Source organism: Eptatretus burgeri, chromosome 18, assembly GCF_056783735.1.
Source record: "Eptatretus burgeri isolate ZD-2024b chromosome 18, Ebu_testis_v1, whole genome shotgun sequence".
NCBI lineage: Eukaryota > Metazoa > Chordata > Myxini > Myxiniformes > Myxinidae > Eptatretus > Eptatretus burgeri.
In genome coordinates this window covers 4318889-4332496 of record NC_140978.1, presented here as the reverse complement: position 1 = coordinate 4332496, position 13608 = coordinate 4318889, and the positions used below count along the sequence as shown (strand labels likewise).

Below are 13608 nucleotides of genomic sequence, written 5' to 3'. Positions count from 1 at the left end.
TTTTCACAGCATGACAGTCCAAAACCACTTCCTCATTCACACAGCACGACCGTGTCAAAAAAACACTTCCTCATTTTCACGGCATGAACTGAAAACATTTGAAACAAAACTTTTTTTTGGCGTGGTTTATGTACAAAAATGATTTGCAACTCGGGCGGTGGCCAGATGAGATCATTAAGAGAAGTTTATCATTTCGTAATGGCACAAAAGGGGTATCTTAAAAAATATAAAGATTCAAATGTTTTGTTTTTCAATATTTTAGATGGGGATTATTGTGCAAAGAAAATTAAACTATTGAAGGAATTTGAGAATGAACAAATGTTTATAGGTTCAATGAGTGAGCTAAACAATATGCATTGGTTATTTGATAAAGAGTGCCCCGAGGCTTTGACGTTTCAGATATTTCTTTAGAATCACCTTTAACAAATCTTTATCTTGTTGTATGGGTTATTTGATAAAGAGTGTCCCGGGGCTTAGACGTTTCAGATATTTCTTTAGAATCACCTTTAACAAATCTTTATCTTGTTGTATGGGTTATTTGAATAGAGAGTGCCCCGAGGCTTCGACGTTTCAGATATTTCTTTAGAATCACCTTTAACAAATCTTTATCTTGTTGTATGGGCTATTTGAATAGAGAGCCCCTAGGTTAAAAGGGGAAATTAAAAAATGACCGTTTTTACAGCCATTTTTCCCTGCTGTGCAGGGGTTTGGCTTTTTCTTGAGGCAATGTTTTATGGCCGGATGCCCTTCCTGACGCCAACCCTGGTCACCTCTTACGACACACAGGGATATGGTACACCTATTCAAACCGGGGCATACACCGGGACCAGTACACTGGCACTCATTTCGCCGACCTCGGAAGGATGGCAGGCTGAGTCAACCCCCTGGTGTTAATTCAGCAGCCAACGGGGCTTGAACTCAGGACCCTGGGATCCCAAGCCGCCACCCTAACCACTAAGCCAACACCAGGCTCCAGGTTAAAAGGGGAGACAAATAAATATACCTTGGGCTAAAAAGGGGATTTATTTTTTTAGTGGAAAAAAAGAAAAATTTCATGGCTGAAAATCCCCCATTCATTTACATGGGGAAAAGTGAGCCAGAACCAGTATTCTTTCCCTACTCTTATAAACATGATGTCTATATAAGTCACTTTCACAATTGTGTCAGAATCTTAAGTCAATTCTTCATGTTGCACATCTGCTTCGGGATTTCTATAGGTCAGCATTAGTGGGGCGACATATGATTTCAGTTATAACTATATCATTTCAGTGACAATTATATCATTAGATATATTTTTCAAAGGGTAAATAAACTTGGATTATGTTGATGTAACAAGTATGACTGCAAGTCCAATATTTTTGAAGTAATTAATATTTTTGTTGATATTTATTGGTAAACCCGAAGCTGATTTGTTGAGTAAAATTCCACTATTTTTGCCTGTAGGTCACACAAAAGCCTTTGTTACATCACAAATGGTTTTTACAGATATATATATATATATATATATATATATATATATATATATACATATGTCATCATTCCGCACATTTTGGTACCAAATTTGTGTTTGTAGCACCAGTATTAACAAATATATGAGCCAATATGAGCCAAAATCTGTGGCGATTAAATCCATTTTTGCAGTCTGCAGTGGTACATATTATGTAAACGTGATTTTCAAAATATTGTGCAATGATCTCAGGTTCACAAGCATGATTTTCTAACTCCCCAAACATCCCTCTTCAAGAAAAAAATAGGTTGTGACTTGTTCTACCCTGGGTAGGGGTTTCTCACAATTTTAGGCCCCTTTTTTAATTTGGCCACTAGCCTATAAGGAACGGCTGGCTGGGCCAAACTAAACAGTCATATAAAACAATGTGTGAAATGGAGAAAGGAATACTTTTTTTAGCAGTCAGAATTGATGCTAAGTTCAATTCCATTGATTAAATATTTTAATTCAGTTCAGGTTAAGAGATTTTAGAGCTTATCACATTTCTGCTGTAATGCTTATAAACATCCAGAGAGATTTATGGGGATGGAAGGGGGATGGGGTTCAGGAGGAGGTAAGTGTGAGGTGAGAGGAGGGGAAGGTAGATGTGCGGTGGAGCATCAATTACGATTCATACCGTCTCATCAAACTTATTGTGCATAGAATAACAGTGAAGATGGAAACAAAATAATGTCTGATATACATTTTCTACCGGTCATACTAAAAACATCGCACGGGGATAAACACAGTCCAGAGATAAACAACACCCGGAGATAAGCACCACCCGGACACATCTGGAGACAAACACCATGTGGAGATAAACACCACCCGAACATATCCGGAGATAAATACCGCCAGAACACGTCCTGAGACAAATACCATCCAGAGATAAACACCGCCCGGACACATCCGGAGATAAACACCACCTGGACAAACACTGCCTGGACACGTCCAGAGACAAACACCACCTGGACACGTCCAGAGACAAACACCACCTGGACACGTCCAGAGAAAAACATCGCCCTGACACGTCCAGAGACAAACACCACCCAGACATGTCCGAAGACAAACACCGCCTGGAGATAAACACAGCCCAGACACGTCCGGAGTCAAACACCATCTGGAAACAAACACCACCTGGACACGTCGGGAGACAAACACCACCTGGACACGTCCAGAGACAAACACCGTCTGGCGACAAACATTGTCCAGGCACGTCAGAAGATGACCACAGCCCAGACACCTCTGGAGACAACCACCATCCGGATATGTCCAGAAACAAACACCGTCTGGACATGTCTGGAGACAAACACCACCTGGGCATGTACAGAGACAAGCACCGTCTGGCGACAAACATTGTCCAGGCACGTCAGAAGATGACCACAGCCCAGACACCTCTGGAGACAACCACCATCCGGATATGTCCAGAAACAAACACCGTCTGGATACATGTGGACATCAACACCACTCAGATACGTCCAGAGACAAACACCATCCAGACATGTCCTGAGACAAATACCATTCAGATTTGTCTGGAAACAAATACTGTCTGGACATAACCACCACCTGGAGTATCAATTATTGTGCAAATACAACTATCTGGACATTTATAAGCATTGCAGCTGAAGTGTGATAAGCTCGAGAATCTCTTCACCTGAGCAGGATTTCTACATTACCAGGCTATGTGTAACTGGAACATGCCCAACAAGGAAGAAAAAAATTTCCCTCAAAAAAACACACATCTTTCTATAAAGCGATTCATGATGGGTTAGAACAAAAATCACCCAGAGATGACTGGAATGTCAAAGATGGTCCAAATTAGACAAATTAACACTTTTTTTTGTAACTGCAGCCAAGTTCAATTCAGAAGTTGAAATTTTGAAATTCGGCTCAGGTGAAGAGATTATTGAGGTTATCACATGTGTGGAAACTAAATAAAGACACAAACACGAGGAGACACCCGGAATGTCAAACAATGTCCGAATTGGACAAATGAACACTTTTTTTAGCAATCGGAACTGCTTAAGGTCAATTGAACAGTTGAAATTTTGAAATTCGACTCAGGTTAAGAAATTATGGAGCTTATTGCATTTGCAGAAATGAAATAAAGCCATGAACACTGGCATCTCCAGGTGTTTATAAGCATTGCGATGTATGCAGTGAATCAGTTATGAGGGTGAGGTATTTGATGATATGAGTGAGGAAAGTGAAAAAAATGAGCGCTTTATTGTTCAGAAACCGTTGCGGCCTGTTCCAAGTCAAGACATTGTTGAGCAGGCTAAACAAAATTGTAAATTAAGACCCCAGCAAGCAAACAGATGGCTCACTCAGGTGCTGACCAAGTATTATGCGTTGAGAAAGGACATTTAAATAAGTTTGTTTATTATCTTCAAAAGGGATGTTAAAATAAACCCAAACACCTAATTTTCTTTCATGCACTACTTTGCATACAGTGTTTGGGACCACGAGGTTTCATGGTTTTGGAGTTATGTACGAGACGGACTAACTGACAGATTGAATGACGGACTGACATTTATTCTTATTAATTTAATTTTCCATTTTCAATTTTTAAATTTTTCCTTCAATTTAAAAGTGTTGTATTTGTTATCTAAGTTTTGGAACTGGTATTCTATGTATTGTATATGTTTTGGTGTTTTGGGTTGTTATACGTTATTGCTTGAGATGTCGTTTGTGCTGCACCTTTTTTATGTCTCTTTGATGTTCACACGTTCTTCAATTATTTTGAAGTGTAATTTTATTTGGTTAAATTTCGAATTTCTTTGGAGCTTTTATCTTCTTTTGACATATAAATCTTCCATTTGTTTTTAAAGTGGACAATAAATTGAAATTGATTGATTGATTAGCCTTCACCAGCAGAATTAGTTCTTCGTTCTACTCAGTGACACAAATGCCTGATACTCTTACTGTTCAGTTGTCCCACCACCTTTCACGCAGCGACTGCTGACCATCCTTGTCATGATGATGGGGTTTTTTTTTTGGGGGGGTGGTGTGGGGTGACAATTCGGTGGGCATATGGAACTGCTATTCAGCAAGCCCTAGTATCATTATGCCAAGCAGAGTGTTTTTTTTTTTTTGCAGGGAGATGGTGGGCAGAATAAACAGAGAAATGAAGCTCAGGCCATGTTGATTCTTTCAACTGCTGTGACAGAAAGATATTTGCTTACAATTTAAAAAACACCTAAGAAAATCCCTACAACCATCCTCTCCGAAGTAACTGACGTGGTCTATCCATGATTCATCACAGCCAATATGGAGTATAAAGAGCTCAGAAAGTTGTGCATGGAGACTGGTTGTGGAAATACCAGACCACCAATGATTAGGAAGGGTCTGGCAAATGAAAGGCCACTGATGTGTGAACTTTCTTCTGTGGAGGCAGTGGATGTTGTGAAGTCATCTGCAGAAGTGTTGCCAGCCAAGATGACACAACCACAAAAGCACCAATAGAAGAGTCGTGGGGAAAGGGGAGTAAGAGGGTAGAGAGTGGGAAAATGGGCAAATGGTGAGAGCGCTGAGTGAGGAGGAAGGGGGAGTAAGACGGAAGAAGGGTGAGAGCTGCAGGAGGTGTGTGTGTGTGTGTGTGTGTGTGTGTGTGTGTGTGTGTGTGTGTGTGTGTGTGTGTGTGTGTGTGTGTGTGTGTGTGTGTGTGTGTGTGTGTGTGTGTGTGTGTGTGTGTGTGTGTGTGTGTGTGTGTGTGTGTGTGTGTGTGGCTGAGGGGGGTTATTTGGAATTGTATTGGTGATAAAACGAAAAGTTGGACAGACATACTAAATTCGTACAAGAAAAGCAAATAACTTTGACACAAGGCAAAGCCATTTGGCCCATCATGCCTGCATTTTATCAACACCACATTGATTCAATCCATTAGTTTATTTAATTAATTATACTGGGGAGGACAAAATAGTGAAGTCATCTTTACACCTATCATCGACAAACACGAAAAGGGATCATACATCTCGACTTTTGTCCAGTTGTCTTTTGGATTCCATTAAAGCTTTGCGATTTTCTATCCTCTCTGAGTTTTATAGTTCATCGAGTATGTCGGCTACTTCCTTGTAGTGCTGGGGAGCCAGTTCTGAAAAAAAACAGTCAAATGGAGCCCCTTGCTGGGGTGTCAGGGATGAATGAAGGAGCAGTTGGGCTGTTCATCCTTTCCGCAGTGACTGCAAAAAGCATTGAAAGGGAATCTCAAACACCCAGAAGTAAACCTACATATTGTATTAAGCCAGGAACAATTATCATCTGATACATACTGTATATTTCTGATAGATAATTAGTGAGATTCTCCTCCACTATTTCTAACTCGAACAAATGGCATGTGTGGCATACATTAGATGGGTCCAGGAATTGAACCTCGCCTTTCCGCTTTGCAATTGGGATCTCTCCCAGTGAACCACCAATATGAGTTTTTTGGGAAGGTGAGAGATTGCATTATTATGGAAATCCAATGACTCAAGAGTTACGTCTACATGGAAACAACAGATATCTGACGTGTTCAAGACCATGCGTAACTGGCATACTTACCTTATTTATACAGGAAAGCATCCAAACCTGGTGGGTGCAAGTGTTCCATCATCACAACACTCAGTTCCTTGATGGGTTGTGCAACGATCTTGAATGTACTACGAGTTACAGCTTTTTCCTCTTAAAAATTATATAACTTTTCACAATGACTACTAATACAACAACTACTATTACTACTATTATGTATTATTACCCTCACCAGAGAAGAGAGTATTGCATTTGGGTCCGATTGTTTGTCTTCATGGAACATGTGTTTGTGTATTAATTACATCAGACCCTTTAGAACCCAAGACCCTCAAGAACATTTACAACTCTGAGACCTATTAGACCATGAAGACCCTAAGACCTCTAAAATTCTTAAAACTCCTGAAACCTTTAGAGCTTTTAGAGCCCTCAGACCTTTTAGACCCCTAAGACCCTGTATAACTCTAAGAGCATTTAAGCTCCATAAAACTCTTTCAAACTCTCAGACCCTTTAAACCCCTAGCATCCTTTAAGACCCTTAAGAGCCCTAAAATCCTTTAGATCCCTAAGACCTTTCAGAACCCTAACACCCTTTAAGACCCAGAAGACCCTTTAGACCCCTAAGACTGTCGAGACCATTTAGACTCTTTAAGAACTTTAAGATCCTTTAAGACCCCTAAGACCGTTTAGGCCCCTAAGACCCTACCTATCTGTTTCTATCTTGGTGATGCTTTATCTCTTAAGATACTCTACTTTTTGCCACTGCAGCTCTGACTACATGGACTTGTAGTAGATAAATATTTTTGAGTGACACCGAAAGACAGTTTCTGACTGCCTGAGGTTTATTCTGCCTTGAGCACAGACACCTGCAGTCACTCACCTATGAACAAAAAGTACTACTATGACTACTATGCAACTACTACTACATGGTCCATGTTACTTTTACATACGCAATGATTGGATGGGCTATATTGAGAAAAGGAAGAGACGAGAGGGATGATAATAATGAGAAAAGAGGGTGCTTAGGAGAGTGTGGAAATAGACAAGATAGATGTTTTGGAGAAGATGATATTCATAGTGGAAGGAAAGGTTAAAGGGCATTGTGGAGTAAACATGATGGTTTAAGGGAGGTGATGTGTGATAACACTGTGTTGGCTTTCTCACCCTCAATGTATTCAAAATCATTATGCCCTTTTCAACAATATTTTGCTTATACGTACACTACAGTAGAGCATATTTAGTACTGCTCATTAGATTGTATTGAAAACAGGCGAGTAAACAATCAACCTACTGCACTTTTTTGTATCCAGGGTTGAGGCTCGTGGAAGAGCTAGAACACTGAATTGATCAGGATGCAACAAAAAGAGAAAGAGAAAGAGAAAGAGAAAGAGAAAGAGAAAGAGAAAGAGAAAGAGAAAGAGAAAGAGAAAGAGAAAGAGAAAGAGAAAGAGAAAGAGAAAGAGAAAGAGAAAGAGAAAGAGAAAGAGAAAGAGAAAGAGAAAGAGAAAGAGAAAGAGAGAGAGAGAGGGGAAAACCCCCAACAGCAGGGTTGAAGGACAAAATAGAGGGAGATTTGGACAAATAATGGGTATGGGGGAGGAATGAGTGGTAGGGGAGAATGCATAGGGTGGACAAGATGGATACAGAAGCAAACTCTCAGGAAGGAAAACTTGGAAATTTGGAAGGAGGTGCGCTTGGGGGTGGGGAACCTTGAAATATGGTTTGAAGAAAGATCGTGGCTAAGAGTGAAACACAGGAGTTTGAATGATTGAACTTCCTCAAGAGGATTGTTAGGAAAGTAGATGGGAGGGTTTGCCATACAGAAGAGAGAAGAGAGAAGAGAGAAGAGAGAAGAGAGAAGAGAGAAGAGAGATATGTGGAGATGTCAGGATTGAAAGACATATTCGAAGCATTTGACGAGCTTGTGATTTTAGAGGGAAGAGGCTGCAGCATGCCTATCTGAAGGATGAGAGATGTCACAGCAGAGGATGGAGTCCTCAGAAAATAGATAAAGAGGATTTTCCAGAGTCAGCGAGATCGTTTTTGAAGATTAGGAAAGGATTGAGCCGAGAAACACCGCCTTGTGGCACTCCAGCCTTAACCGGGAAAGAAGATGAAAAGATTCTGTTGAGCTGCACATGTTGGCTATGAGAGTAGAGGAAGTCAGTAAGCCATGTGTGGAGTTGGCCTTGGATGCCACAGGCAGAGAGTTTGGAGAGCAAGGCAGGATGCCAGACTATTGAAAGCTCGAAATATGTCTATAGCAACGGCCTTGATCTCATATCTGACATTGAGGGCCTCCATCCATTGTTGGGATAGTAGGAGCAGCATTTCCACTCAGATGAGTTGACATACAAGTGCCGACCCATCAAATATGAGCCTCTTACACTGAGAATCATCTACAAGATTATTTCTAGCCAGTATTATCCCATCGGTTATCTTGCCGATAAAAGCTAAAGTACTGGTTCGAGACCTGTGGAAGACTGAGAAGCTGTGACACTCCGGTTGAGCTCAGTTGAGAGATTGGGGACATTAAAAATGAGTGGCTTGCTTGGTGATGGCGATGTGAGTTGCTCGATTTTCCACAAATCAGGTTCCCAAGATGCTATCGCCCACCTAGAACTGATCCGTCTACTTCCACTTGTACTCTCCACATCTTCTTTGATGCTTCTGAATTAATCTATGGTTCAGTTGCTTACCTGCATACCAAGGATGACCATGGGGCAGTCTACATTAATGTTGTCATGGCAAGATCTCAGAATGCATCAAGCGTCAATTATCTATTCCACGATTGGAGTTATCTGCCACACTCTTTAGAGCCCAGCATGTTCACCGACTCCTTGATGAGCTCTCCCTGACTGTGCAGCAGGTGATTCAACGACTGCTCTCAACTGGCTCCAGTCTGATTCCTGCCGCTAAAAGGTGTTTGTGGACACCTGAGTGGCTGAAATACAGACAATCACCAACAGACCTAATTGGTGTGATATTATTTGAGGCCTACCTCTGCATCATCTGCACCAGGATAACCATTGGAGACATAGTCTAACCTTCTTGGTGCAACCTTCTGATCAATGGCCTCAGTTACCAACTTTAGATCATAAGGATGTGGCTGCACATCGGTTTCTCAAAAGGGTGTCCTCAGACAGAGACTGGCCGATTTTAAGCAGTTACCGGCATGGAGAAATAGAGAATCTGTTCCTTCAGCGCTCACAATGGATGAAGTCCAGCCACTTGCAACATGGAAGGGTTTCTCCCTTTGGGGTTGACTGGCATGGCATCTCCCTCATCTGAGTATGACCATGCTCTTGTTCCCATTGGGGTTGAGGGAAGACTATGCCAGGTGGATGTCCTTATGCAAGATGTAGTACTGCTGACGATTCGACGGCACTTAACAGCACCGCCGTCTCAGGGGTTATATCGCCGGCTAGTTCGGCACAGGTCTCGGGTCACGCGCCTCAGATCATAATACCAAAGTACCCCTGGGCCTTGCCAGTTGGGTATATAGACCCCGACTATGGACTGGGTTTGATCAGAGACCGAGCGAAGTCTGCCGCCGTCCGTAGCCCGTTTGGTTTTAAATACAAATCGAGTGATTGTTCCTCAGCGCGGCACAAATAAATTCAAGGCGGCAAATCTCGTATGAATCAGCCAGATTTATTGGGGACACATCAGGGAACACGACACAAGCAAAGCATTCACGAACGTTATAATTAATCTATAACCCGCTCTTATCTAGGTAGCTATGGATACGGGTTTTGAAGGGAGCCTTAGCAAAATAAACCTTAGGCCTGGACAACATGCATACAAGACACGGAGTACTTGGTGGTGCCTCATGGACGAGAAAAAGGTGTGGAAGGCACGAATGCGGCTCGTGACAAGCCGATGTCGGTGGATTCGAGCGCCCAGCTCGAGCACACAGCGTGGAAAGATGGCGCTCGTACTCCTATCAGCACAGCACATGCACGCAGCGTCGGTGCGTCCAGCCCCTGTAAGGTCGACGGCACAAGAGCGCAAGATCCGGTGTGTCCCAGCTGGTTTCTCACAAGGTCCAGCATGCTAATCCAGGCCTGGCCTGTACACCAGACCAGGCCAAATCTGGGTGTTGGGCTCCGCAGGCGGATCGACAGGATGAAAGACGACATGGTCCAGCCGCGCAGGGAGTAAGGATAGTCAGAGGCCCCGTGGCTGGACTCAGGATGAACCTGTGGATCACCTGCAGGCTGGATCCAAGGCCGAGGAGGAACAGCTCGTCGAGTCACTCCTCATAACGCAGATCCCAGACAGGCAAAAGCAGTTCCTTCCTTGCCTTTCGGGGTGGGCCTTTTTGGACCGCCACCGGGGACACATGATTGGTCCATTGTTCGAGTTTGCAGCAGCTCTCCGCCAATGGGTTGCTGGCACGTCTTGCTGACTGATTCTCAAGACGCCAGGTGGGGGCTGGTTAAGAGGGGGGCGGGAAGAAGAAGGTTCTTCTCGGTACACCACCACTGTATGAACACTGGACAGCCTGCTACATCTCCCGACACACATGTAACGTCCGATTACCAAACAACCTGGCTGAACATGCATTTAAGGGGGGATCTGGGCTAATCCTCTTTTTAATAACCCACTAAGGGCCCATTTCTGCAACAGTACATCCCATCGTTTTAGATCTTCATCACCCATTAACCAAACTACTCATTTGCGAATGTTAATAAATTACTTCACTGTGGCCCGGAGCGAATTCTCATGGAAGTGCGCCATAAATACTGGGTGCTGCATGGCCAGCAGGGCATCTGTTGACATCAACATGAATGCCATGAGTGTCGGAATGGCATGCCAACCCAGAGGTGCCAAGAATGGCCGATACCACCTGCACAATTGCATCTATACAAGCCTGCCTTCTTATCCTTTGGTATAGATTGCTTCCATACTTTTACCATAAAGATCAGAAGAACAGAGAAATGCTGGGATTTAATCTTCAAGTGCCTCACCACCCACAGCGTATAAATGGACCTCCTGGAGGGCCTCAATGTTGATGTCTTCCTCATGTTGGTTCGTCGCTTCATCACTCGCAGGGGGAAACCCCATGAGATCTTATTGGACAGAGGCACCAAGTTCCGAGAGGAGATGCTGAACTTTGCCAAACCTTCTCCACCCTCCAACCTGCTCTCATTCAGCATCTCACCAGCTGGCGAATGACCTTTCACTTCAACACACCCAAATGCATCACATTTTGGTGGAGCGTGGAAGCGAGAGATCAGGTCGGTGAAGAACAGCCGAAGGATTGAGCCTGGAACTAGTATGGTGATTGAGGCTGTGCTACAAACAGTCCTCATTGAAGTTGAGGGCATCCCCAACTGCAAACCCTTGGATTATGTATCTTCAGATGTTGCTGATATTGATGATGTTATGTCTACCGTGTTTTTTTATGGGATTTCATGATGTATTGCTATCCTAAGTGGTGTTCAGATCCTGCTCAGGAGCTCCCATCAATGGCTTTACAGGCAGGTCCTCACAGACCATTTCTGGTCCAACTTCATTAAATACTACCTCCAAAATCTGTAACTTCGACAGAAATGGCAGAAGGATAGTGAGCTGACCACTGATTATATGGTGTTGATTGTCGAATCCCAGCTGCCTCATACCCAGTGTCATGGAGACATTTTCAGGGTCAGATTATCATTCTTATGCCTGGTGCTGGCTCAATGGTAAGGGTGGTGGGCTTGTGATCTGAGGATCCTGAGTTCAAATCCCCCTCAGCTGTTGAATTAATACCAGGTGGGATTGACTCTGCCTGTCATCCTGAGGTCGGCAAAATGAGTGCCAGCATGCTGGTATACCTGTATCGGAGTGGCGACCCGTCCAGGATTGCACCCAATAGCAAAGGAGACTGCTTAAGCAGCACTAATGCGCTGAACAAAGGATGGTCCCAATGGATGGATGGATGGTCACTCTTGAACTGCCAGCATTCAAGTTCACGCCAAGAAATATGTTCGACCTGCCGTGAAATTGGTCTGGCTGACAAAGCTCGAGGACAATGATTGAGAGGTGAATGGACTGAAAGACTCTCATTTCTCCAAATTTATTCCCTAAGTTTGGGGGTGACTGTTAGAAAGTCTTTATTGCTATACCTGTTGTTGTTCATCTTTCGGCTGCTCCCGTTAGGGGTCGCCACAGCGGATCATCCGTTATAATCCGCATACTGATTTGGCACAGGTTTTACGCCGGATGCCCTTCCTGACGCAACCCTGCTCGACTCTTACGACACAGGGATCAGGATTTGGGTTTCACCATGATTCCGGGCTGCTCTACACCCTGCCCAGTGCAGAGCCCCCGTCCTCAAGCGATCCTCCAACCCAAGCCTCCGAGTAGCCGGATTACAGGCGCACGCCACTACGCCCGGTTCTCTTTATTGCTATACCTATACGTGGGAATGTTTTTACTGTCATTTTTATAAATGGTTTTCATGCAGTCCATTGAGGTGGAGCCCATGTTGGTATCATGAAAGTTTGTAATTCTTGGGGATTTTTTTCCTCATAATTCCATTTTCCTCCAAGAAGAGTGAGTTCTTCCAGTTCTCGTGTGTGCACCAGAACTGTACCGCCATCTTTTATCTTCGTTTCACTGAACTGTCAGGTATTAAAGGATCCCGGTGTCTCACTTCATCCGAATGGCTTTATTGCGACAATGTTCTTGAAGCTACTTTTCTTTATTATTCTGCATATTATTTCGCCTTCCCATAGGATTTCCGAGCCTACTTTTCAGAAAGTATAACCTTCGTGACAGTGGTATCAATGACGAACTTAATTACTTGAGTTTATCTCACTCATTTGGGGGATTGGTAAGACAGAAAGAGAGAGAAGATGGGACAGAAGAACCTGGCATGCGAGCGGGCTTTGTCCGCATGTGGTTTGGGCGCCAAAGGGCCGGAGCGCAGGCTTTGGAGCGACTCACCTGCAGTGATTACCAGAGAGGTGGAGAAGGAGATCGGTTCTGCGGTCACGTCCTTCCGGGCACGAACCACCCATGTGCGGTGACGCATAAGACCCTGAGAAGGGATTCGGGAACCAGAGAGCGAATGAAGCTCAGGAGAGGATGGACCTTGAAACACGAACTCTCTGATGTGAACCATCAGACACGGACCCTTAGATACCAACCAATCCCTCACAGCCTGCGTTACCTTTTTATAGTGTTCGCCCAGGGAGGTGCCTTTGACACCCATCATACGCTCAATCCTGTGGGAGGAAAAATCCCCCCAACCTTTTGTAGCCTTGTGGTCTCTGTGTACTGCTCGTATGCTAGCCACGTGCCCACATGTGGCCCTGCATGTCCTGCTCTCAGTCAGACCACATCAACCTTGCGGCGCTGCAATGAAAATTCAAACTTAAGGACAGATTACCTGGGGGGAAACCACATCAAACACAAAGCTGGTAAAATAGGAGTGTAGACATAAACATTGAAGGAAGGGAGGACAATAACTTTTCCAAACACTGCATTTGACATGGCCTCACCAGTACAGTATGCTTATGCTAAACATATTCCTGTACCATGTACATAAGTCGGACACTGCCCATCACCAGTATGCCCCCCCCCCCAGTACAGCATGCTTATGCTAAACATATTACTGTACGATG

At 43.8% G+C, this 13608-nt stretch overlaps 1 long non-coding RNA gene across 2 annotated transcripts; it reads right to left on the bottom strand.

Moving 5' to 3' along the window:
• Positions 1–5397: 5397 nt before the first annotated feature.
• Positions 5398–13475, bottom strand: LOC147008499 (uncharacterized). 2 transcript variants are annotated; one of them, XR_015053285.1, is made up of 3 exons: positions 13155–13475; positions 12929–13022; positions 5398–5667 (listed from the first exon to the last, which is right to left on the bottom strand). It is a non-coding gene; the product is annotated as an uncharacterized LOC147008499 (long non-coding RNA). The 2 variants fall into 2 exon arrangements; XR_015053284.1 differs by lacking the exon at positions 5398–5667 and adding an exon at positions 9631–10429.
• Positions 13476–13608: the final 133 nt, after the last annotated feature.